The sequence below is a fragment of the Lynx canadensis genome, chromosome B3 (genome assembly GCF_007474595.2).
Source record: "Lynx canadensis isolate LIC74 chromosome B3, mLynCan4.pri.v2, whole genome shotgun sequence".
NCBI lineage: Eukaryota > Metazoa > Chordata > Mammalia > Carnivora > Felidae > Lynx > Lynx canadensis.
Window position 1 is genome coordinate 36,140,889 of NC_044308.2, and position 26,219 is coordinate 36,167,107.

At 49.8% G+C, this 26,219-nt stretch overlaps 1 pseudogene; it reads left to right on the forward strand.

Moving 5' to 3' along the window:
• Positions 1-288: 288 nt before the first annotated feature.
• Positions 289-20,636, forward strand: LOC115516982 (annotated as a pseudogene).
• The last annotated feature ends 5,583 nt before the right edge of the window (positions 20,637-26,219 follow it).

Below are 26,219 nucleotides of genomic sequence, written 5' to 3' on the forward strand. Positions count from 1 at the left end.
CCGGCCGGGTTTCACCGAGTGAGTCCGAGGTGAGGGCATCCAGGTGAGGGGAGGATTTTGCGGAGGTGTGGGAAGGAAACTACAAAAGCACCATGGTGCATCCGGGCCTCTGGTTCCGTGTGGGGAGATGGCCGCGGGCTGCGATGCGAGGCAGGTCCGTGAGTGAGGCGTGCCCCGGGGAGAGTTTAACCAGATGACCAGTGCTGGGCTGAGGGGTCTCAGAAAAACCTTTCCAGGCCGAAAGATCTTTTCCACGCAGGTGGCAGGCTGCCTTTGGTGGCCGCCCACATGCCTCTTCGGGGGGGCTTGCTGGAAGGGCTGTGGCAGGTGGCCTTCAGCGGTCAGCTCCTGCAGGATGGCCCCAGCTGCAGAGGGGGCTGTATGCCAGCTCCCCCCGCTTCCCCCCGCCGCAGCCCACAATCAGAGAGCGACCGGTGCCAGAAGGTAAGCATCTGGCCGTTGTGGCCCAAGTCAAGACAACTCTGAGGGGCTGATCTAGCCCCAGGACTTCCCTGAGAGGTCAGCTGAGGCTGTCAGTGGGCCCGTACTGCACTGTGACCTCTGCCTCTGCCTCTGCCTCCCCTGCCTTCCCTCCCTCCCACCGCTGCGGATCCCAGGGGCTCCCTAACCAGTGGTCCGCTGTTCTCAGCACTCGCGTCCATCTGAGTCTGCGGCTGAGCCGTCAGCCTCAACGGTGCCCTTGCAACCTTCTTTCCCACCCCGCCTCTTTGTCTAGTAACCTTCCTTTTTGTTGAAGTGCCACATGCATACAGAAAGGTGCAAAGCTCTTTGAATTATGGACAACTCAAATCCTTGCAAAGTGAACCCGGCCCGTCACCGTTGCCCAGATCAGGAAGCAGAATTTTAGCACCCTCGCCCAAATCTCTTCGTGCCTGTCTCCGTCCTGAAGGTAACCACCGTCCTGACTTCTAACACCATCGGTAGATTTAAGGTTTGCTGGTCTTTGGCCCTTAAACTTTGGCCCTTCACCTTTAGAAGAATGTGTCTTCTTTTACTCAGTGTTACGTTTGTGCGATTCATGGTGTTACAGGTGGCCGAAGTTCATTCATTGTCACTGCCGCACACATTTCCTGTGTCTAAATTTACCACATTGTATTCATTTATTCACCGCCCAGAGTAGTTTGGGTCCTTTCCAGTTTGCGACTATTACAAATAGCTCTACTGCGAACACGATTGTACAGGACTTTCGGTGTTTTAGAAACTAGTTTCTGTTAGGTGTATACCCAGGCTCAGGGTTTTGGGGGTCGGTCTGAGTATGTCCATGTTTAGTGATATTTCTGAACTGTTTTCCAAAGGGGCTGTGCCACCTTCCTCTTTCACCTGTAGCTCATGAGGGCTCCAGTTACCCCGCACCCTCACCAAAACTTGACATGACCTGTCTTTTTAATTTCCATGGTGGTATGATTCTGATTTCAGTTTCCGTGATGGCCAACGAAGCCGAGCATCTTTTCATGGGTATTGGCTATCTGGACACCCTCCTGTGTGAAGCCGCTGCTCTAAGTCTTTTGCTTATATATTCACTGTTTTTTTTTTTTTCCTTATTGATTTGTAGCAGTTCTTTATATATTCTGTATACAAGTCCTCTGTCAGATCCCCATGCTCCTTTTTTGAAATTCAAATATCCCCAAGAGAGGGGTGGGGGGATGGGGTGGTGGGAAGGAGGAGGATGAGGCAGCCATGAGGCCCAGCATCACCAATACCTGAATGGTACCAAACTTCTTTCTTCCCTCTCTGAGCCTGGGAAGCCCTTCTAGAAAGGAGGCGTCCTCGGTGAGGCTGCACTTTCCTTCCTCCTACCGGTCTTCTTCCAGCTGGGAGAAGCTGAGATATAAAAGAGGAGTCACAGAAGAGCCAGCAGCAAAGATCTGGAATTTTCACAGTCAGGGAGAGGAGCCGAGGGAAGAGTCTGACCTCCCCCCCTCCTTCTGGGCCTGCACTAGTGGTGAGCATCTACTGTCAAGAGGACAGGGGAAGGACAGCAGGAGCACCCGGGCTCAGGATGCCTCGCAGTGGCTTCTTCCAGAGAGACAGTGACTGAGTCCAGGGGACACTGGAGCCCAAGGGGATTGGAGAAGGAGAAGGAAAGACCGGGGGACCAGAATGTCTTGAGGGGAGATGTGACCCCCCCCCCTCAATATACAGGATTCTATCCTCTTCATCCCCAGATCCCTGGCCCCTTAGCAACAGGGGCCCCTCTCAGAAAGTAAGGGGCCTGTGGGGCTTTCTGAGAGGAAGCCCAGTGAGGTGAGGGCCTGGGGGGTGCTCATTAGTGTGGGTTGAATGAATGAAGCTCAAAATGGCACGTAAATGACAATGGCACCGTTTCTTGAGTGCCTGCCCTTCGCCAGGCACATTTACTTACTAGCAGCTCCTGTCCTACAAAGAAGCACCTCCAGTTTGCAGATGAGAATAAATAATTTGCCCATGGTCACAAGGCTGTAATTCGTCCTCAGCTCTGCCGGACTCTGAAGTCTGTGTGCTTCCCGCGAAGCTGCACAGCTTCTGATTAGGGGGCCCCCTATCTAGTCGCCCCCACCCCACACACTGCAGAGAGCAGTTTACCAAGGTGTTCCCAGCAGGCAGCGCGCTTCTCCCTGCCAGGTGTGGGAATACGAAGCCGGTAGGCGGGGCTCCAGGAAAAGAGGAGGGGATAAAGGGGAAATCAAGGGCTCTCTCTCAGGCTGTATGTTACCTGCTCTCCTGCCTCCCTCCCTCCCTCCCTCCTTTCTCTCTCTCTTCCCTCTCTCTCTCTCCCTTCCAGAACACTAACTGAGCCCTACTGTGTGCTAGGCCTGTGCTAGGGCCAAAGTGAAGAAAAGAGGCACAAAACCTTGCCCTCGTGCAGCCTATTTATGGTCAACTGGCGAACACTGGAGACGGTCATTCATCAAATGACTATGCAATCGCAACCGGAGGTGGGAGGGGAGGGGCTCACGTGTGCTTCCTTGGCTCCTTCTGCAGCAGATGTGCCCCCAGCATGGGAGGGGGCCCAGTGTCTGTGAGTTCTGTTCCCAGAGGCCTCTGTGCTGCAGAGAGAGCCAGCCATAGGCTGCTGTTGCCAAGCACCCCGAAGACATCCCTCCCCTTCCTGGCTTTTGTTTTGTGAAAACACGTTTTCAGGGGAATTATGCTGCATTGTCTGAGGGATGCGGGGCTTGGAGGGAGTGGGGGTGGGGGAAACAGCTGGAGGAGAGAATTGGGAGTGTCTCCCAACCAGAAAAGGGTCAGGCTTGGGAGGTGGGGAGGGTGTGCTGGGGGGCCTTAGAAGGGGAGTGGTCAGCCCCATCACACAGGCTTCCAACACTGTCAAAGATGCAAACAATCCCTCATACACACAGATGCTTGGCAGGGACACCATGGAGCTTCTAGTCTTTGGGGTCTAGGAAATTTGGGCATAGCTATTACCTGTGGCATCCACAGCGGAACGGAGACTGGAGTACCTAGCCTCAACAGTGCATATTCCGTAAGGCCCCGGAGACCCTTGCTTGAGTTGAGGGGGATTCTCAATGTCAGCTAAGGTGGAGTTTCCCACCCTCGTGGCCACCTCCTCCGTTCCTCACCTAGATGTCCCCAATTCATGTTCAAACTCCTGGCCTCTGAACTATCATATTTTTGTCTAACTACGGTGGTTGACTTCCAGCCGGGATCCATATCTGCTTTCCAGCATCTTCCCCCACCTACTGGGGCACTGACCGGGGCGACACCAGGGGAGGAGGAGGGATGGCACTATTCATGGGGGATTTGTAAGGATTAAATGAGACAATTCACGTGCAGCGCTTAGTACAGCGCCTGGCGCACAAAAGTGCCCGATAAACATTAGCTATTGTTATTAATTACCTCTCCAAGCAGAGTGGGAAGTGGAACAGAGGCGCGGAGGGGCATGGCACGCTCAGATAGTTGGGTCACCAACAGCTGGTGCAGCACGGGGCTCAGGGGATGGTATCGGACGCAGGAGAGTGACCCAGGATCTAGAGCACGTATGGGATCACATGCACCATGCCAGCGGGTTTGCGATTTCTCCCTGCAGGCCATGGGAAGTACCAGCGTTTTATCAGCAGGAACGTGCATTTCAGAGAGCCCACTCCACTGCAGTGTGGAAGATGGATCTGAGTGGAGAGCGACTCAGGGCGTGTTGTTACCTGCCGCTGACCCTGGTTTATGAGGACAGCGCTTCGGCATCTGAACAGGCAACATAAGGAGAAAGGGAGTCTAACCTTGTTTTCCAGCAACATCTCATTTCTAAGTGAGTAAGCAACTTTAGAATGTTAACTGTACAGTGAGGGAAATGATACAACAGGAGAAAAAACAACAACAACAAAAACCCGTAAAGAGATTGCAAGTGTGGCTCTGCAGGTGACAATGATTCAGGGACACAGAAGTGTCAAACTTTCCGAAATCCTGACTTTTCCTCCCATCGTATGTTCTACCCACTGGCCCGAGGAGACCTCCCCTTCAGCTTGTGCATTAATTAGGACTCTGGGTTGCAAGCAGCAAAGCAAGCAAAACCTTTGCTCAAATGGGGCTGGACAGTAAAGGGAAGTTACTGACTTGCATAACTGAAAAGCCTAGAGGTAGCTGGCTTCAGGTGAAGCTTGATCTAGTGGCTCAACCAGTGTCATCGGAGAATTGGCTGCTCTCTGTCCTGCTATCTGCAATTTAGACTTCCTCCTCAGGCCTTAGACAATCTCTAGCCACCCCAGGCTTCCTCCTCACAATTATGAATGGCTGCACTGGTGCCTGATTCACATCCTTACTTTACTCTTTCCAAGGCCGGATGGGTGCTGTATGTGTGTGGGGTCTCTCTTCTGGGAGAAGTATTCCTCTAAGAACAGCCGCCCTTTCCTCCCCTCACTCAGTCCATGTCTCCTTGCTTTCCATTGGCCTTGAGAGCTTATACGGCCCTCCCTAAACCGAGCCGTGCGGTAGGGGCTGGGAGACACAATTGCCCAAGGACGGACCCTCCTCACTCAAAACACATGAAAGAATGACAGGAGAGGAAGGGTGATTTCCTGAAGGAAACTGCCCTCAGAAGTAGAATATGGACACAGGCCACCATGACACTGGTTCTCCCTATGTCCTTAGCTTCTGTGACCACTCCTCTTAGAAACTGGGGGTCCTTCTCGTTTCCCATCCTTGAGGTATGAGGGTCCTCACAGTGCTGTCTTGGGCCTTCTCTCTCCCTCTTCCACGTCCCCTACCCACCCAGTTGTTGGCTCCTGAATCCACACCGCCCGTCCAGGTCTTACCCTGTGCCATGAGACCGTGAGTCCAACTGCCTGCTGGACTGCTGGGGCCTGAAACCCAACATCCCTAAAACCTGACTCATTCTCACCCCCACCCCCCAAACCACCCGCTCCAAAGCTGCTCTGAAACCCGGTCAGCCTTGACCCTTCCTCCCTCTCTCCCCCAGATATAACCAAGCCCCAACTATAAATCTCTGGGGAATCCATCTACCTCTTTCCAGCCCCACTGCCCAGCTCATGTTAGGTGCTCGGGAAGCACGGGGTGACCGATGGCTTCTGATTCAGCCAAGGCCACACCCCCTATTCTGCACAACCACCTCAGCGCTCCCGCAGCCGCCAGAATGGCCTTGCCACGAGGGCAGGGTCTGTATTGTCGTAACTGCTGCCTGAGCAGAGCCCGGGACGGTGCCTGGTGCTTAAAGATCTCCCCAGAACTGCGTGGATTGAACACACGGACGAATGGATGAGAGAGAAAAGAAAAAGGGACTGCCTCCTGGGGAAAAGAGTCAGCATCTGTGAGGCCTGGTGAGGCGGCCAGTAGGGCAGAGGACTCTGAAGGTCCTCTGGGTCTCCAGATCCTGGGATCCCCTCAGGCTCGGTGCGGTGAGGCCCGATGACCATGGGAGCAGTTAAAAGCTGAATCGCCCCGTTTCTTGTTTGAATTCATCAGAAAACGAGCCTCTCGAGGCCAGGGGCTCTGGGAACAAAGCGTGCTTGTTCTTCCCCCGCCCGGGTCACGGTCACGGGTGCCGGGCATGTGGGTTAATGACACCTAGGATTTCAGCTCCTGCGGTGACATGAAAACGTGTATCGAGGAGAAGGCAAAATGGGCCTGCTGGGCTGTAAAAAGCTCACCAACTTTATTAACCTCCTGTGACTTGGCAGAGACGGTAAGCTGGTGGCAAACACACGGATGTGGAAACAGACGTGTGGCTCCGCGACTTTGGTTTTCTCCATGAGGTCTCTGTACTTTTCTAGACAAAGACTCGCGCTTACCTCTCTCCTGCTGAACAGGGGCCTCCTTCTGCCCTCGGCAGGCTCGGAACAAAAGGGAAAGGAAGGAGAAGACTGTTTTGTCGTGTTCCTGCCTGGGCCAGTTTCCACGGACACCTCCCGAGCATGATCTTATTTAAACCTCACGGTAACCTTGAAAACAAACATCTTCACCTTCCTCCTTTTTATAGAGGAAGAGACAAAGGCCCAGAGAAGGCCCCCGATTGTCAGAGGCTGAGGGGTTGGCGAGTGTCAATACTGAGCCCTGCGTGCAAATCTGTTTTTCCTATAGACCTCGTCACCAGGCTGATTACACGGCCATGGTTAGATTTTAGGGTCTCTGTAACCTGCATCACACATGTCAGAAGCACAGGGGATGGGTAGGGGGTAGGGGGTTCAAACTGCCTTTGGCTCTGGCTCCCGAGGAGAAGCCTGAGTAGTAAACTTTACAGAACAGTCCAGGTTTCACGTTTGCAAGAAAATAATACATGCATACCATGATAGAGTCTCTGCCTGATTTCTCCATATGAGGCTCGCCTTGTATTATGCTGCTTAAAACTTTTTCTTTTGCTTTTTAAAAATATTTATTTATTTATTTTGAGAGACAGAAAGTGAGCAAGAGAGAGCAGCAGGAGAGGGTCAGAGAGAGGGAGACAGAGAATCCCAAGCAGGCTCCACACCATCAGAGCAGAGCCCAACGTGGGGCTCCATCCCACAAACCACGAGATCACAACCTGAACTGAAACCAAGAGTTGGATACTTAACCAACTGAGCCACGCAGGCACCCCTCTTTTTCTTTTTAATATGGAGAGATTCCAAGAAGAAAACCCAAAGTGAGCCATTAAGCTCCCTGGTCAGGTTAGACTTTGTGGACACTAAACTTATTGTGGTATCATTTCACAAAATACACATGTATGAGATCGTCATGTTGTGCGCCTAAAACTTATATAATGTTACCTGTCAATTACATCTCCATAAAACTGGGGGCGGAAAACCTAAGTATAAATTTAGGAAATTCAAACAGCAGGAACATTTTTAAAGTTAAGTACTATTACCTTCTCTCTCTCTCCCCCCAAAGGCAATCTTTGCTAACATTTTCTTGTGATTCCTTCAGCAAAAAGGAACACATACGCGTAGGACTGCATTTTGTTTGTGACAGGGGTAGGGTCACATGATACCCCTGAGATGTTCTTTCTTTACCTTGTTCTTTTTCACTCTGTACCACATCTGAGAGGATCTTCCCACTTTAGCACCAGACCATCCACCTTCCTTTTCCTGAGCACATGGTGGTCATTTTCTTTGCCCGTTTGAAAAACCTGGTTTGGGGTCTTTTTCCCCATCAAACTCTTAGAACTTACAGAAGTCAGTTTTTGGTCAACTTTATGTGTTACAAATACATTGTCCTCATTTTTCACTGTATAATCTCAAACACATGTTCGCATTTCTTGTTCCTAGAGGTAGCTCAAATGATTGCTTCATAAGGACCAGGAGGAGGGCAGGAAGGGGCTGTATTTGTTTTCTACTGCTGCCGTAAGAAATTACCACAAATCTGGTGGCTTAAAACCAGTCGAATCTACCGTCTGAGGTTGGCAGTCTGAAGTGGGTCGCGGGGCTACGTTCCTCCTGGAGGCTCTGGGGGAGAACCTATCTCTTTGCCTCTTCCAGCTTCTAGCCCCCCCCTCCTTGATTTCTGGCCCCTCCCCCCAAGCCAGCATCATAGAGTCCTCTCCTCCCTGGCTGTTTCCATCCTTACATCCTTCCTCTCTATTTGAGCCTCCTGATTCCTCTTAGAAGGATCCCTGTGATTACACTGGGCCCATCCAGATAATCCAGGATGATCTCCCCATCTCAAAATCTTTAATCCCATTGGCAAAGACCCTTTGCCATGTAAATTGTGACTGTGTCCAGGGATAAGGACATGGACATCTTTTGGCGGGCGGAGGAGGGGTGGGAAGAAGGGTTGGTAGTATTGCTCCAAAGCATAGCCACCCCTCCTCCATCTCTGGCACTCTAGAACTTTCTACATGCAGTGTGAGCTAAGCCTCAGTGCAGACCTCTTCTTCCAACCCCATCTAAAAGGGGAAGCCTCGGGCACCTGGGTGGCTCAGTAGGTTAAGGGTCTGACTTCGGCTCAGGTCATGATCTCACGGTTCGTGAGTTCGAGCCCCGCATCGGGCTCTGTGCTGACAGCTCAGAGCCTGGAGCCTGCTTCAGATTCTGTGTCTCCTCTCTCTCTGCCCTCCCCCACTTGTGCTCTGTCTCTGTCTCTCAAAAATAAATAAATAGGTGTAAAAAAAGGGGGGGGTGCCCTTATTCTTCAAGGGCTGGCACATCACCGTGTTTGTTTCTTTCTCACCCCAACAAACCCCCCTCCCATCTGGCACAGGGACAACTGGAAATCAAGCTCTTGTGCTAAGAAATTAACTCTCCCAGCTGGACCTTACTCCCTGACCAGGCTCTAAGCTCCTGGAAGTTTCAGCTTTTGTTGTTTTGTACCCAATATGCCTGTTGTGGTACCACCTGCTGTCAGAGAGAAAAGAAAGGAAGGGGGCTGGAAGAAAGGGAGCCGGTTGCTTCTTTGCAGCCCAGCGGGCCTCCCTCTCTCTTCCCTCCTGCTCACCTGGGGCTCAGCTTGACTTCTCTCTCCCCGTGGGTGCCTGGGTTTTCTAAGGGCCACCTCGGAGCAGAGACCTTGCAGGAGGATCTTGCCCTATTTTCCATCTAGCTATCGGTGCCCTGGTTTCTGTTCTGCACAATGCTGGGGCCACCACAGGAGCAACAGGGACACTTGGTATGAAGCTGAGCGTCTTTCGGGGTTCTGCTGGGGGTGGAAGGGTGAGGAGGGCAAGGGGTGGTTTCTGGCGTAGGGAAGGAGTTCAGATATTGCGTCTTGTTCAGGTACTTCGTCTCAGAGGCAGGGGGGGGGGTGGTGGACTGGATGGCCCCTCGGGGTTGCTACCAGTCCCACGTATCCGCAACTGCCACACCCCCACCCCGGCAAATCTGCCTCTTTCTCTGAAACCTCCAGATTTGAGACCTCCCTGGGCAAGTGGCCATGGAATTTTTGTGCCTCCTGATTATAAAAATAGCACATGCCTCTTATTATTAAAAAGTTGACAGTCTCAGAAAAACATAAAGAAGCAGGAAACTATGATACCCCTAATCCAGGTATCCAGGAGGAACCACGGTTGACCTTTTAGCCTATGTCCTTCTAGTCTTTCTACGCATATATATTTGTAACTCCTGTGAGAGGCTTCTTTCTGGGGTCTTCTGGGGAGGGGGCGCCTGGAGATTCACTTAGGACCTCCAGGTATCCCCAGTAGGGGTTGCTGGCCATGCACCGTGTTGCTTTGGCCCATGCCACCAGGGAGAAGGTTGAGCAACCTTTCTCAGCAGTGGTCCTGGGACCTTAAGGAACATTTTAGTTCCGTACTGGATGACAGCAGAAGACCGTCTCCAAGTCTTACAGAATGGGAGTCCTATTTGGAGGGGGTGGGAAGGTGGTGTAGGTATCTCATGATATTCCGCGCCTCCCCCCCCCCCCTCCACCAGCCCAGGAGCCCTCCTGCTTGGACGTCTTTCTCCTCTCCTCTCTTTCCTGTTGCCCCTCTGACGCCGCACCTCTCTCTGCTCAGAAATCCAGCTCATCCCCTTCTGGAACAACCTCTCTCCCTGAAACAAACCAGAGACTCTTAAATCCACTCCTGTACCTCCCACGCTCCCAGCTCCTGGCTCCGAATGACCACGGCTCGTCTCCACTGCTGGCACAGCTGCTCCTGTCTGGAAGACAAGGGGGCCTCTGCAGGGGGGTGCAGGGGATGAGGGAGGAGCCCTGTTCTCTGAAGTGCAGGGACAGAGGGGGGCGGGTGGAGGGTCCTTCCTCCAAATCATAGCCGCTTCACCCAACAATGTACCTATAATACAACATGTCTCACGAGCTCAAGACTAATTCTTCCAGGAACAAAAATACCCACAACCATACAAATAATATTTGACACACATAAGAAATTAATATTCTTCCTATTACTATACTCGTAACGCTATTTCCTGTGAGCAAACTGCCTGACCTTATTAGCTCGAGAGAACATTTACCTCCTCTCTGTCAAGGTTAGATGACAAGATATCCTTCATTAACTTGACAAAAAAGCATATTGCTTTAATTGCTCGGAAAGGAAATTGGGGTGGGTGTGGGGTGGGGGGGATGGGTGGGGCGAAAAGTCGCTCTTTCAGTCTATCACACACACATTTTTAACCTACTTGAAAATACACAGTTTTGTATTTTGCTTTTTTTCACCATGTGATAAACACTGTCCCCCCATTTTAAAAAAAAATTCCCCAAACACCCTGTCTTACATAAGCACCATTTAAAACCATTGTGTAACATTCCATCGTAGAACAGAGCCTGGGCTTTTTAGGGGCAGAAAGTCAACATCCCAGGATCATTCTTGCTAAAGTAAATCCTTAAGAGCCCTAATAACTAGCTTGGGAATTGCTGGAGACTTTCCAGAGAAATCACTAATAGGGAACAGCTTACGTTAAGTTGGAAAGGCTGTTCCAGGATATCAGCGCTGTGTGCAAGACAGCTTGAGGCCAGCCCTGCTGTAACCCGAGTGAGCTGGGTCAAGAATCATATCCTAGGAGGGGCCAAGGTAAAAGCATTAAAAAAACAACAACAAAACCAAACAGACACAAAAGGTACTCAACCTGGGTGATCGTGGCAGCAGCCATCAACCGTCCCCCAGGAGTAGAATCAGTGACATTTCATCTTGGACACAGGCAGACAGCTGTATTCCTGGATGGGAATGAACAGGCGTAGGAGCAGCAGATTCCTAATTTCAAGCTCTGACCATCTCTGAGACTAGGTAGCCCTCAGTTCTCAACGCTGACTGAACATTGGTTGGGGCGGGGGGGGGGGGGGCAGGAAAAAAACAAAACACAAACCCAAAGGAAATGCCCAGGACTTAATCACAGTCTGATTAAAAATAAAAATCAGATCCGCCCCCGCAGAACCCTAGGGAAAGCCAAAGCTCTCTGTTCAGTTTGTGCGGCTTAGATACCCTAGAATGCCTTTCTGAAGGCAGGGGGGTGGACTGTATGACCTCCAGTATGTGTCACATCCACCCCCACCAAGACTTGGCAGCAAATCCTGGGATGTCAGGAGTATTTTTTGCCCATTTTTTTTTTTTTTTTTTAATTTTGCAAACCTATTTTCAAGTCTCGTCATCCAGGACACTTGGTTAATAGGACAGAAATGTGGGGGTATGACAAGGAACTCTGACTGCCTTAGGTCTTCCCAGATGGGTCTAGCAGTCCCGAGTTTCATCCAGATATCTGCAGGGGACCTTCCAGGGAAGTGATGGGCTGCTCACTGCCCCATTAGGATTCCTCTATGGTCTTCCCAGAGGGCCCAGCCTGACCAGATGTGGCCTGGAACTGGGCGGGAAGCCGCGGAAGAGGAAGCTAGCTCCCTGCTACATCACAAGCGGCTTCTGGTAGCCAGCCCTGAAATGGTCCCCCACACCCACTCAAACATGCAGTCAGCCAGTGAAAGTCATCCACACTGCCTCCAAAGTCTGTCTTGGATCCACTTCTCTTCCTCTCCAACACCAGCTCCCCAATGTCGAGATGATCTCCTCACTGGTCCACCCACCTCCAGTCTTTCTGCCGTGGGTCTATTCCCCACGTGCCACAGCCAACGTGATCGTTGGACTTCTGTTTCCAAGATGGTGTAAAGGTAACAATGCCCCCTTCTGTTACTGGAAATAATCCAAAACCAAAAAGGAACTGAAAGCAAAGCACTAACTCCGTTTTTAGTAAAAGTAGAACCTAAGACACAAAACAGGTGGAAGAGTGACCCCCAAACGATGGATCTTCAGCAGAGGCGCTCGTAGGAGGAAGCGGAGAGAGCACACCAAACTGCCAGCTTGCAAAGAAGGTAAGGGGCGCACCTGGACGAGCAACGCAGAGAGCCCTCGTTTGCAACAGCTGGAAGCAGGTGCACGTGCTGGTGACATGGGTTCTGCTGGACCGGGACTAACCATACTTGTAGGAAGTGGTTTGTCTCTGGGGCAACAGGGGAGGAGCGACTTTGCACGCTGGGAAGAGCCTCGCCATTGGTGAAAAGAATTCAAGGCTAAGTGCCCTTATATTGCCCCCGGGTCATAAGGAAAACTTAGCCCACCTGGAAGACAACCTTATCCACTGTCACAGAGGAGGCGCAATGGGAAAGGAGAAAAAAAAAAATCACCTGCTTCAGTGACAAGTAATCTATACAAAACAATGACAAGAAAAAAAGGAGGGGTGGGGGGAGAAACAAACAGCAGGCAAAGAAGATACACCAAAAAATGTTGCCACAGAGCAGATGAAAACTCTAACCGCAAAATGAAGAGAACGTAGGGAAGCAATCGCCTCCGTGAAGAAAAATACAGACCTTAGAGATCCCGGAAGAGGTCATGAAACAGTAGGAGGAAATGGATCCCGAGCCGGAGTGCTCAGAAAAAAAGACAGCCATCCAAACTTCATTCTTAAAATAAAGTCTAAAATCTGAAGGAGTAAAAGGGACCATAAATTCTGTTAAAAACTCAGTGAAAAATAGCCAGAGGAGTACAAATTACAGAAATGGATCGGCTGGGAGACAGTAGGTATGAAGGACAAAAAAAAGAGCTGTTTGTATGTGCGTGAACTACTTCTGAAAGAGCACACAAGAAATTGATCGGATGGTTTGCCTCTAGGGAGGGGGTGGGGGGGTGGGAAGAGGGCAGGGATGGAAGGGAGAATTTCCACTTTTCTGCCTTTTAAGAATGTTGACTTGCATGAACATAGTAGCTCTTCAAGAAATATTCTCATCTGGCAAATCCCAAAAGCCCCCAGCACACATAACGCATGCACATTTACCAATCTGATCGTGTTATTTACTCCGCTCCCTGAAAACCTCCGAATGGCTCTCCTTGCTGTTAGGATAAAGAGTGTACATCCATCTCCAGATGGCTTAGCCGTAGGGCGACCATAGAATTTATTGCGCAACAGGGCAGTGTTGAGGTGGGATGGGGGTCGGTGCTACATGTGTAACCTGAGACTAAAGTCGCCCACCTACGCAGGTGGTCATGACCTGACCCTTGCGGCCCTCTCCAGCCTCCCCGCTCAGCCCCCAGCTCTCTGCGCCCAGCCACACTCCAGAACCCTCCACGGGGCTAGCCCTTTGGATCTGAATGTACCTCTCACCACTTCGCGTATTTTACTAATTCTAAAATGCACGTTTCCCTCTCTACATTTGTACGTCTGAAATTAGAACGGGTCTTACAATCCACAGCGTGTCCTAGTTTTATCCGAAGCAAGCTTGTTGGTGGGCCCTAAATGAATGGCACATCCTACAACAGAAGGCACATGTTATCACTCTGAACTGTAACTGTCTCGTCCCATGGCTAACAGTAGTTACATGGTAAATAAATTCCACAAGGAAGCAGAAATTTTCAGGAAAAAAAAATCGGGTGGGGTTAGGGGATTTTCTCTTGGAAACTTCTGAAAGTATTTTTTTTTTCCTGAATATGACTGGTTTTCTCTAGGTCTTTCAGGTCTCCAAATAACCCAAACTTGATTATAGAATGAAATCAAGTTCCATATCAAATACATCTTTATGTTTCTAACAGCAGGACTTTTGATCTATAAAGGAAAGTGAAATAAAGGTGAAAAAAATATATATATTTCTATTGCAGCATCTCCACCTCATCCTTGACTTGGGTCACAAGGTAGAAGTGACAAAATGCAAAAGAACATGTTCACTCATTCAAGAAATGTCCACGGAGCATCCACGGAGCCCCCATGATGATCTGTCTGCCCTTGGTTCCATACTGAAAACACCCCAACAAAATAAGACCAAGTCTCCTCCCTGCAGAGCTTACAATCTAGTGATGGGTATGAAACAGGAACATACGCACAAAGTAAAAATATGACGTGTCAGAAGTGGTGGTTATAATGATGATGATACACTGACTGGAGATCTCCAGGGGAGAGACTTGGCGAAATTATTTGAAAGAATGTTTCAGTTGATTCTTGTGATCACTGGCTGCCTGGGCTGTATTAGAGGTTTTGAACTTAGGCTGCAAGTTCATGACAGAATCACATGGAGTGCTTTCATGTGAATGACACCTGGGTCCCTCCCCTAAAGATTGTGATTTAATCCATCCGGGGGAGCCCTGAGCTTTTGTATTTATTTAAAAGCTCACCAGGATGGGGCGCCTGGGTGGCGCAGTCGGTTAAGCGTCCGACTTCAGCCAGGTCACGATCTCGCGGTCCGTGAGTTCGAGCCCCGCGTCGGGCTCTGGGCTGATGGCTCAGAGCCTGGAGCCTGTTTCCGATTCTGTGTCTCCCTCTCTCTCTGCTCCTCCCCCGTTCATGCTCTGTCTCTCTCTGTCCCAAAAATAAATAAACGTTGAAAAAAAAAATTAAAAAAAAAAATAAATAAAAGCTCACCAGGTAATGCTAGTGAACCGCCGGGGTTCAGAATGGAGGGCTGTTGCAGTCTCAGGGATGTTTGGAGATCGGAATTAGGAGCTCGCTCCTCCCAGGCTATCCACTCCTGCCCAGGAGTCACGATTAGGCTCTTACGCCCACCTGCCCGCCTGTGTCCAAGGCTAAATGTCTTCAGATCTACACCCAGGGACAGACTGATGGCCAGCTGGAGTACATGCCTTTGCATCTGCTTTTATACTTTTGGTTCGGCTCCTCCTTGGCTATGCTTCCTGTACAAAGCCAAGTCTGGGAGGTGACCCCTACCATAACATTTCAGTCAGGCCCTAATGCCTTCTGTGCACAGCTGTGACTGCCTGGAGGACAGTCCAGTCCCCGAGCACAGGTCACTTTCCGTTAGCAATTTCTTTGGAAAGTCCCCGGTGTATAATTTCCATTAGTGACTCCATTTTGAAATCCCATCAAGTCTACCAGGTTCTATGCCAAGAACCCAATATATAAACACCCTAACAACTCCCTCTTAAAAAAAAAAAGAAAGAAAACAAAATGTTTTCCTTTTCAGATCAAAATTTCCAAAATTATTATATCCCTACACCTGGCCTCTGAGGGGGATTGAAGAGGGAAAAGATTGGGGTCCCAGGACATCCAGGTGAGAGGAGCCTAGCTATTCTCTTTTCTTACAACTCGCCTCTGAAATCACTCCCACCCTGACATGAACTTGCAGGAAAGCTCCCCAACTGGCCTTGGCTGGAGCTGGGTGACATCTGTGAGCCTCAGTTACTCCATCTGTCGGTATTATTGAGAGAATCAGGGGTGCGGGGGCGTCTGCGTGGCTCAGTCGGTTGAGCGTCTGACTTCTGCTCGGGTCGTGATCTTACGGTTCGTGAGTTTGAGCCCCATATCAGGCTCGCTGCTGTCAGCCCGGAGTCTGCTTCAGATCCTCTGTCCCCCTCTTTCTCTGCACCTCCTTTGCTTGTGCTCCCTCTCTCACTCTCTCTTTCTCTCAAAAATAAATAAAATGTTAAAAAAAAAAAAAAACAGAATGAGCAGTGCCGGGACTGAAGCAGCAAGTACCAAACCTTGCACATAGTAGGCAGTTCTGGTTGTTATTACCTCCCTCTGCCTTCCAGTGTTTTTCTTCTAGAGAACTGATTGTGTCCGGACTGTTTTATGTCATTGCTCAATGAGCTGGAAACGGCAGCCGTGCTGATTAGAATGCTGGTTTGCAGGGAACAAACAGTAGTGTTGACATTTGCAGAAAGCTTTCTTGCTAAACTTTAAACACTTTGCAGATCTAATCCTGCTGGCATTGCCTGTTAGTGATATTTCTATGGCTATGATGGACGCGCCGAGTTCAATCAGACACCCGGGGAAAGGGCAGGATAATTGGTTTCCTTTAGGGTTCCAGCAAAGGTAGGTGGATACCAAGTTCATTTTAGCATGAAGGAGGCTAACTTGTATTGAGCGTTACCTGTCTGGCACATAGGAGGAGCTCAATAAATGTTGACAAGCTGAATAATGTGAAGGAATGATTAATTAATTGCATAGGCCAGAACGAACTCTGCATTTTTATTGGGTACTATCTGTTCTATATGCACAAAAGGCTAATTTCAAATATTGATGTATTTATTTGAGCACAAAATGGCCACCTTCTCGCCGTGTTCTCATATGGCCTCTCCTTGGTACACGTAAAAGAAAAAAGCCGTCTGGTGTCTCTTCTTTATTTTTCATGTTTTGCTTATAGATTTATTTTGAGAGAGAGTGAGTGAGCAGGGGAGGGACAGAGATAGGGAGAGAGAAAATCCCAAGCAGGCTCCACACTCAGCACAGAGCCCGATGCGGGGCTCGATCCCACCACCATGCGATCCTGACCTGAGCTGAAATCAAGAGTTGGATGCTTAACTGACTGAGCCACCCAGGTGCTCCTGGTGTCTCTTCTTATAAGGACACTAGTCCTATTGGATCAGAGGCCACCCTATGGCCTCACTTAATGTTAATTAACTTCTTAATTCCGATTATAGCCACATGGTTAGGGCTCCAAAACATGAATTGGTGGGGGGTCAGGGGGAGGGGACACAAACGTGAAGACCCCAACATTACCCTACAGTGCAGTAAGTCCTGTGATGAAGAAAGCTCTGATTGTGAGCTCCTTAAGGCTAACTGGAGCTTTTGAAGGGTTTACGCAGGGGAGGGAGTAGTAAACCATAGCCCAGCGTTCTCTTCGTTTCATCTCAGGTGCCCAGGGAAGTTGGTTCAGTAAGGCTGCTGAGATGGGGGCCCAGCCTGCAGGGAGGAAGGCGGAGGAGGAACCCCGTACTTGGCGTGTCTGACATCCGCAGATGCCTCAGGTCTGCAGTCCCCTGTCCGACGCCAGGTCCAGAGCCCCCTCCATGTCCCCTTCTCTTGCACAGGCCTAAGCAGGGTGGGGACAAGCACGGCGGCCAAGAGGCTAGATCCCAGAACTGGAGGCCAGCTCCCTCCCTTGCACCTTGTAGGGTTGCAAACCGGCTCAAGCCTCTCTGTGCCCCCTCCTCCAGTCTCTGGTTTGTGCCCAAGGAAGGGCCCAACTGAGTCTTCCCCAGGCCTTTATGCAGAATCTTCGTGGACTTCCTGAGCCTGGGGACTCTGGGGCAGCCGCTCTCCCCGCAGGGCAAGCAGTGCAGCACGCCCAGGGGACTGAGAACGCCCCACACCCCACCCCGCTCCAGGCTCACCACCGCACCCCTTTCCACCTTCTCCCCTAATGTCACTCAGCCACTCTGCGTGGCCTGCACCCTGCCCTTTGGGTGTAGACACCCCACCCCTGCACCCCCTCTGCACCTCAAACCCCACAAGGGGAGCACGGGGTCCAGGGACAAGGAGGGATCAAATCAGGTAATTACCATCCTCCTTCTCCTCAACAGACCACCCTGAGCACCACTGCGGGATGGCGCCCAGCAAGGGCAAGGCCACAGAGAGGCCTCCTTCCTGTTTTCAGGTCAGGTGCCTGTAGTGAAGACTCAGTGAGTTGTGAAATGCCTCTCCCTCTCCTCCGCTTCCTTCCATGTCCTGTCTGCCCGCGTCTTTCTCTTTTCATGATTTTCCTTGTTCTATCACACAGAGGATACACAACCGCATTTTCAGGTAAGACGTTGAGACCGTACATGATTGAGATTACAAAGCAAAGCGTCAGCACCCTGCCGTGCCTCCACCTCCCCCACAATCCCCCTTTCCTCCTCCCAGGTGGAATCACTGCCAGCTTGGTATGCACATCTCATCCCTGTAGCTGGGGGAAGTTCCTGCATTTACACATAGGTGAATACACACGTCTGCCCAGTATATACAAATACGGCCTTCTTACCTATATGCCTACGTGTACATGTACCTACGTATAACTTTTGCGATGCTTTGATGTAACCGAGGCCATACCATAAGTGTTCTGCAACTTGCTATTTGCGTGTGATGTGTTTGGGGGAACCGTCAATCACAGAACACACAGGTCTACACGGAGCCCTGTCTCGTCCTAACAGCTGCACGTTCCAATCTGCAGATTTCTGCAGGTTTTTTGACCTCTCCTTATGGACAGTTCTGGGGTTTCAAAGGTTTGTTTTGGTATCACAAACAAGGAAGTGACGACTATTATGATCAGTTATCTGTCGCTGCCTGGCACATCACCCCAAAACTCGGTGGCTTAAAACCATAATACGTATTTATTATCACTCACGGTTTTTGCCAGGCATTGATCTGGGAGCCGCGCGGACAGGTGGCGTCTGCCTCCGCATTTTTCACGAGGCTGCAGTCACTGGGTTGTGGGGGGCGGGGGCTGGAGGGTCCCCTCGCTCACAGGGCTGGCAAGTGGGTCTCAGTTGATGGCGGCGAGCCTTCGTTTCTCCCCATGTGGGCCTCTCCACTGGGCACTCTCACAACATGGTGGCTGGTTTCCCCCAGAAGGAGTTATTCAAGAGGGAGCAAAGCAGACGCAGCAATGCCTGTTAAACCTAAGTTCAAAGGTCACACGTGGTCAGTAGGAGGTATTTTTCCATTCCAGTGGGGGCTGGGGGAGGGGGGAGGGGGGCTGGCTGGCGACGGGCAGTCCGGAGGAAGCTAGACTGCCTTCCATTGGAGGGGACTGGACCACATCAGCCAGGGAGCCGGCGGACTCTCAGCGACCTCTCGACCGCGCCTGCGCCGTCTGGACCCCTCCAGGGTCACAGGTGCCCCTGATTGAGGCCGCCCCGCCCCCGCCGACAGATCTCAATCATCAACGGTTTAAGCGGGGCCGACGGCGGATAATTTCAAACGCAGGTGCCAGAATCTCTTCCGTCATGACGGAGGAAGCCACAGTGAACACGTGGACGTGAACTCCCAACAGTTATTTGTCTGCTAAAGAGAGAAACATCAGGATAGGTGACTCAGCTCCTCAGCAACAAAGCAGCCCCTCGGGAGAAACACGACTCGCAACAAGAGATTCCTACTCTGGGCACGTTCCGTGGAGTGGAAGAAAAAAACTTTCTTGTTCTCCAAAGACACAGTTCATCGGATACTGATAAAAGGTTTGGGAGAACTCGAATTGGACTCCAAAGAAGAGAAGCGTAAGCTCTGTGCACAAGACGGACAGAGGGTCCAACAGAACTGTAGAAGTCGCTCTCTGACACAGAGGTTGCGGGAAACTGTGGGCCTGTGTTTTCCCATGAGGACTTACAGCAAGCGGTCAAAATCCCTCTTCTAATAAAGGAAAAATACACCTTTCTGAATTAGTGCTTGAGAAATGCCCTTTTCCTGCTAGCTCAGATTTAGCCCGCAAACGGCACTTATTAATTACACGGCATATAGCCCCTGTGAGCCTACACTCAACGTTTTTTGATACATTTGATAGATCCTCGGTTTCTACGAAAGATGGAGGAGATCAGCTTTGAAAAAGAAAGCAGCAGGGCGCCTGGGTGGCTCAGTCGGTTGAGCATCCGACTTCAGCTCAGGTCACGATCTTGCGGTCCGTGAGTTCGAGCCCCACGACGGGCTCTGGGCTGATGGCTCAGAGCCTGGAGCCTGCTTCGGATTCTGTGTCTCCCTCTCTCTCTGCCCCCCTCCCTCCCCCACTCACACTCTGTCTCTCTCTCTCTCAATAAATAAACATAGAAAAAGAAAGCAGCAAAGTATTGAAGAGGGGGTTGACCCCCCCTCCCAACGCACACATATGTACATTTGAAGCGGACCACACAGGTCGATCCGTTTTAAAGTGGGACCGACGTTACCCTGGAATGACTGAAGTAAGTGGGGACAATCCTGCAATTCCATAAGCTGATGTGACTCAGCAGGGGATACTACCACCCTGTGTCTGAAGTCAAGTAGGCAGAAGCAACAGCAGGTGTCTGGAGACAGCCTATGCTCACAGGTTAGCAGACAGGGAGCTTGGAAAGTCCATACACAGATTGATTACATCCCCCGCTTCGTGCCTGATTTGCTTCAGATTACAGGGAATCCCTGTTGCTGGGGAGTGATGGACCGTTACGAAGCATAAGCCTCCTTGAAGGGAAACCTGAAGGCACATTCTCGCTCAGGGACTCTGAGCAAAAGGTCTACCTCTTCTCTATGAGCTCCCGGCGCTACAACAGATCCCTGTGTGCCCCGACTGAACAGTGGAACCACAACGTTGGTTCTGACGCCCACGACCATGTGTGTTTCACTCCTCCGCTGTCACGGGACTTTCGGAACATTATGAAGGTCCCAGTGCTGGCATGGTTTTTTTTGAACCATCGCTTACTATCTCACCAAGCAGGACTTTCCCTTTTAGCCTGCAGTATATCTGCCATGCCGTAATCTGCAGACGCACTAATATGATGGAATTGATGGGCTCCCTTTACCATCAGCGTTGCAGGACTTTTTTTGAAAGAGTATCGTTATAGGCAAAAAGGTAGAGTTCGCTGGTTAGAATGAGAACCAGTGAAGGCAAAGGAAACTCTCCTGCCCTCAAAGGGCGTTAACTAAATCTGCTTTTATGTGCATCAGACAATACACCTATAGCAAGTACTGTATGCATCAGTGTTAGGTTTTTTCAGTACAGGATGTAGGCTTAGTATCCATCAGAGGCAATCTGCTGTTACTTAGATAAACGTGGTGCCTATGGAGACAACAGAGGACAGGGCTACAGGTGTTCAGGAAGGCTACAAACACATTTTGTCCATTGAGCTAACAGTTTGGTTTTTGCAAACTGTAATAATTGAGTGAGGCAACTCCGGGGCATTTGCCGTGAAGAATTCTATTTATTACTAAAGAACAAATTATTAATATTGGATGAGTGTTTCAACAGTGTGACTAATGTTTAAAATCGTTATTTTTTTTTCAGACTTTTTCTGTGAGCTTCCAAAAGTAATGATGTTTGTAGTGACTATAAATCAAGCTTTGGAAGTCCAAAAAATAAAGACGGCCTTCCTTTGAGGAAAAAAAAAAAATGCAGTTTTCTGGCCACAAGGGCATATAGTGCATTTCACTTACGTATTGGTATAGTTTATAGTCAGTCCCCTGTCTCTTCTGCAAAAGGTACTGTTAAGTAAACCAGGTTTTCTAAGTAGTTGTTCTAAATTTCAGGCTTCTAAACTTGGCAATAGAATTTTATTTAAAGGCCCTAGGTATTAACTTTTTTAAAAAATGAGTGCTTTAACTTAAAACACACTGGGGTAAAGCTGCAATGTAGTCCTGTGTGTGATTTTTTAAATTTCTTAATATTTTTATTTTATTTTTGAGAGAGAGAGATGGAGGGTGAGCTCGGGGTAGGGGGGCAGAGAGACAGGGAGACACAGAATCCAAAGCAGGGTCCAGGGTCCGAGCTGTCAGCACAGAGCCTGATGCGGGGCTCGAACCCATGAACAGTGAGATCATGACCTGAGCCGAGGTCAGATGCTTAACAGACTGAGCCACCCAGGAGCCCCTGGTTTTTTAGGTTAATACATGTAGTCTAACCGTTGATTAAAGTTGCATCTTTTCCTGGGCCCATGATGAGTTTGTGAACCATGAAGAAAATGAGACTAGAAGATGCCCGACCAGGTCAGATCAACAATAACTACAGTGGTTGCTGATGTTGTGATTATTGTTAAAGTGTAATGAACAATTTGGATTTATCTCTTTGTTGTAAACTCTTATAGCTGAATTGCTTAAGTACAATTTATAGAATTTCAGTGCAGTTAATTTCTAATGGAAAATCTGAAACTTACATTGTAGATTTAAAAGGTACTGTACAGGGGCACCTGGGTGGCTCAGTCAGTTGAGTGTCTGACTTTGGTTCAGGTCATGATCTCACAGCTCGTGGGTTCAAGCCCCACATTGGGCTCTGTGCTGACAGCTCGGTGCCTGGAGTCTGTTTCAGATTCTGTGTCTCCCTTTCTCTCTGCCCCTCCCCTGCTCAAGCCCTGTCTCTTTCTCTTTCTCAAAAATAAACATTAAAAAAAATTTTTTTTAAAGGTACTGTGCAACCATTATATTTGTAAATTATTTAGCACGTTTTTGTCACCTAGAATAGCGTGCCATACTACTCGAGGGGGCTATCTTGCAAGTAATACCAAGTTCCAGTGTTTGCTTCTTAGTATTGAACTACATTTACAGTTCTGTCCTAGACACGTCGCACCAGTCGAATCCATTCGTGTGTCTTTTTGTTCACGTGCTCTGTACCACTGGTGAGTGCGCCTTGGTTTCCTTACCTGCTGCCACAGAAAGTTCTTTTACATCCTGATGGCTATTGCCAAGGCTACAGGAAAGAAAAGCTATATTTGTATGCAACCCTAACCCTTTGATGGCTAACCTAGGTTCCTGCTTGCTGTGCCTTGTTCCATCTGTGTTCTTATGCTAATAAAGTATGTTTGGTGTTCTTGTAAAACAACAACAAACGAGTCACATGTTGTCACTTCTGCCACATTCTGTTCATCGGAAACCAGTCACTAAGTCCAGCACTTTTGAAGGAAGCAGTGCAAAGGATTTGTGAACATATTTAAAACCATCAGTTCTGCCCTGACGCACGATCTGTATGGACTTATGCGAAGGTATCCTTAGAATAGATTTCTAGAACTCAACGACTGGATCAAGTGATATATGCACTTTGAATCTTGACAATTCCTGTTTGTGGCAGAAACCGTTCATCGTCCTCCAATAGCCATCGTCTCTCTTTCTCCATTTAGCACTGGACCTCCTGACTTTTAGCTGGCACAGCTCGAGAATGTACCTCCCAACCTCCATTGCTGCTATGTGGAGATGTGCGACGAAGTCCTGCCCACTGAGAGGTATTGTGTGAAACTTCGGGTCGTGCCCTTAAAGGAAGCTATTGGCATACTTCCTTCCCTGTGCAGATCGTGGGGTGACACGTAGAAAGAACCCATCCCTGGATCCCCTCATGGAGCCGCCCTTCTTCGCAGGACTTCCTACAGCCTAGACTTTTGTATGAGAGAGAAATGGAGTTACACTGCCTGCCTGTATGTCCCATCTCTGTCACTTGTCTATGGTGACATGTACCTGAGTGCCCGCTAAGCGCCAGGCGCAGTTTCCCTCGAGAAACTGCTGTATCCGGAGCTCACCTGTGGAGGGCCAAGAGGGACAATAAGCCAGGCTGGGCTGTAGTCCCCTCACCTGGAGAGTGGGGACAACTCCCAGGGCCATTGCAAAGACCGAATGAAGTTACATGAGCATCGGATTGTGACCACAGCACCTGGAGGCAGCAAAGCCTCGGTACAGGCAGCTGTTATAATGAAGAAAAGCTATATAGGTGCCTGGGTGGCTCAGTCAGTTAAGCCTCCGACTCTTGATCTTGGCTCAGGTCATGATCTCACAGTTCGTGAGTTCAAGCCCCATGTCGGGGTTCAAGCCCCACGTTGTGCTGATGGCCATGACTCAGAGCCTGGTTGGGATTCTGTCTCTCTTTTTCTCTGCCTCTCCCCCACTTATGTGTTTTCTTTCTCTCAAAATAAATAAACAAACTTTAAAAAATAATTAAGAAAAGCTATAAAAGAAAGCCTCCAGCATCCCCCCCCCCATTTCCTCTCTGTGCCCTTTTGTCCCCTCACTGGTAACTTACATAGACTTTAATACCCATCTCCCTGGGGTGGGGGGGGGAACCTGCTTTCGTAAAAGATCTCATAAATTCTTTCTCACCGAGATAAGAATGACTGGTATTGTTTAATGCACTTCTCCTGCTACACGTACACTCCAGTGGGGGACATACTGTGCTTGACTAGACCACAGACGTGAAAAGTCTAACTATGAAATTTCGGGCACCAGTGAAGCTAGGTGGGGGCGCTTGGCCCGCTAGGAGGGGCTTCGCTGATGCTGTCGAAATTGTAATTTTTAGGGAGCCGGCCCTGACCTCCTCTCCCCTCTCTTCTTTAATATCTTCTTCCCTCTCTTTACTTTTTTTTTTTTAAGGTTTATTAATTTTTCCAGAAACAGAGTGCGAGCAGGGGAGGGGCGGAGAGAGAGGGAGGGAGACACAGAATCTGAAGCAGGCTCCAGGCTCCGAGCTGGCAGCACAGAGCCCAACACGGGGCTCGAACCCATGAACCGTGAGATCATGACCTGAGCCGAAGTTGGATGCTCAACCGACTGAGCCACCCAGGCGCCCCGCTCTTCCCTCTCTTCTCTCTTCAGCTCCCTCTGTGTCTTTTCCTTGCCTAAACGGCCATCTGAGTCTCTGATGATTCAATGTGATTACGTTTCCACAGGCAGGTGTGTGTCTTGTTTAGTCACATTAAAAATAAATCACTTAGCCCCACACAGTCAATGCATCAATCTGTTGCTCTCCTCTGCTTTCCAGGAACGGGTTGCTCAAAAAGCAAATGACTCGTGGGTCACGTGAGTGGGGAAGGCCGAGGTGGAGTGACAGCGCCCTTCTAGTTCGCCCACCAGCCTCCCGCCCGAGCAGACAGGGAATCCGTCGTGCCCTCAACTATGCCCATCTCAGAGTGCACGCTGTGTTCTTGCGGCCCGTGACGGTGAGCTGTGGAAGAAATACGGCTTGGGGAGGTGGGGTGGGGCTCGGATTTACTGATGCTTCCTATGTGCCAGGCCCAGTACTTTCTTTTTCGTCTCTTCCCTTCTTCCATGGGGGAATCAGGATTCTGGTCGCGGGAGTCTGGGCACGTTGGTCTTTCAGGGCCTTGTTTCTTCAAACCAGAAACATTACATCTTTCTCTAATCATTCCTTCTGCTATGACGGAAGAGTCTGGGGGTTAGGCAGACCTAGCTTGCCACTGTGGGCACGTGGCTTAGCCTGTTTCTTCAGCTCTAAAATAGGGCCAGAAATCAGGATCGAACCAGATAATATATTTAAGACACCTTATAAATAGGCAGCTAAAAAAGGATGGTGTGTAATTCCTCCTTCATAACACAGGTGACATACTTCACCGTCTTAGAGGTTTGGTCATTTTTACAGGTTGGGGTGGCAGTGTTCCAGGAGGGGAGTGGGTGTGGGTGTGGGTGTGGGTGGGTGCTTCTTGATGAAAACAGTGTGGGGGAGAGAGACCAGAGTCTTCGTAGAAATCTCAGCACTTTAGAAAACCAGACCCCAGCCTCTATCAAATGCTGCCGGGGGGGCGTATCAAAGACCATCCTCCCCAAAGTCTTGCTCGGTGTGGCCTCCTTCCACATCCCATGTGGGCTGGTCTGTGATTTGCTTTAACCAATAAAATGTGGCAGAAGTGACGTGGAGGCAGTTCTGGGCCTAAGCCTTAAGAAGCCATGGAAGGTCCCAATTTTGTGCTTTGGGGAGATCTGGAGCCAATATGTAAGACATTTAGTCTCTCTGGGCTGGAGAGACCATATAGAAAGAACACGTGGAGAAGGAGAAACCCTAAGAATATATGGAGAGAGGGAGAGACAGACGGACAGTGGGAGAAAGGCCTAGCCACTCCCGTGTGCCACGGAGCCCAGCCCTCCAGCCACGGCTCTGAGGCACCAGCCATGTGAGTGACCCAACCCAGATACTCTAGCCCAGTCCAGCCCCCACATGACTGTGGTCCCAGCCGACATCGTGTGCAACGGAACTGCCGGGCAGATCCCAATCACCCCACAGTCTCACGAGAGACAATAAAACGGTTGTCTTAAGCCATTAAATTCTGTGTATTATATACAGCAATAGATAAAGAAGCAGTTAGCGGGATCTTGGAGTTATCACTATGTGACAAACCATGGACGCTCATTATGAGAGGTACACAGGCACCGCCCTTGGGAGCTTGGTTTGGGCAAGGAGGTTGCACACGGGCAAGCATGAAGATTTGAGACTGTTATTCATCCACACTCAAGAGTGTGCTTAGAAGCGGGATGCACGGACTGTTGATGATGGCGTTGGGAGGGTGAGGCAGGAATACTTCCTAGAGAAAAGGAGTTTTGAGCTGGGTGTGAAAGAAAGAGCAGATGACATGAGAAGATGTCTTAGAGAATGAATGGTAAGGCATTGATAGCAGCATGGTGGGGAAATTAGGACCCTGGGGAGGAGGAGCTAAGAAACTTAAAGTCTGGTGTTAGCTGGGTATAAAAAGAAGG